The sequence below is a fragment of the Pundamilia nyererei genome, unplaced genomic scaffold (assembly GCF_000239375.1).
Source record: "Pundamilia nyererei isolate P.nyererei 1_Seehausen unplaced genomic scaffold, PunNye1.0 scaffold00194, whole genome shotgun sequence".
Taxonomy (NCBI): Eukaryota; Metazoa; Chordata; class Actinopteri; order Cichliformes; family Cichlidae; genus Pundamilia; species Pundamilia nyererei.
Genome location: NW_005187595.1, coordinates 969,478 through 970,491, shown reverse-complemented (window position 1 = coordinate 970,491; position 1,014 = coordinate 969,478).

Sequence of the window (1,014 nt, the reverse complement as noted above, 5' to 3'; positions counted from 1 at the left end):
GCATGCAGCCAGGAGGCAGCCTGGGATCAAACCACCGACCTTCTGATTAGTGGCTGACCTGCTCCAGCCACCGCATTATAATGAAAAACACTAGAATGCTCCAAACCTGTAATTGGAGCGGTGATGTTGATTTTATACTAGCTTTGCATGATTATTGCAGAGTAGCTCTGCATAGCTGACGGTTAAAAAATACCTAATTTTTATCATGCTGGGCCATGCAGATGGGTCTGCTGGGCTTAAAGCTAGAGAATGAAATATCTGCTCTAATGGACTTTATATAGATCTTTGATTATCTGAAACATGTAAGTGTGACAAATATGCAAAAAAAAGGGACCCAGCAAGGGGGCAAAAACTTCTTCACAGCACTGAATGTGCTGCAGATCAGGAGGACCTCTTGACTGAGTGGAACACCCTCCTAAGAGCTAAGAGGTCAGATCAGGTGCAGCTCGGTACTCCCACTAAGAATCCTCTCTATAGAGCAAGTGTAGAAGTTCCTGAAGTCTTTCAATCCACTGATGCAGTGAAGTCTTGATGGGCTTTCTTCACCAAAAGTGAATTGTTATCCTTTACGCTTACTTCCTATTTAACTGAGAACATCTTAATCGCAACCATCATCATATATAACTATTTCTCAAGACTGTGGAATTTTAGAATGAACAAAGTTACGAACCTGGAGAAAGCCAAAAAAAAAGTGGTCTCTAGGAATATTAAAATTTGACTGCTCATCAGTGTGTTGTTTTGATACAAATCGCATATTACCCTTAATCCCTTTTTGTGCCACTTATCGAACATACTGCGAGACATTCCTGGAACAAAGTCTTTGTTTCTCAGTAAAGGAGTCAAGAATGAAGTGTAATCTTCTCGACCCAACCTTTTACGCATTTCCCCCCAGACCCTTATTGATTGGGTTATTCTTAATCCCCATTTGTAATATTGTTTTTTTGTCACAGACAACTAAGCTCCAAAGGGAATAAGGTAAAGTGGACCAAGAGTCTAGGTGAGAGTGAGAATTTA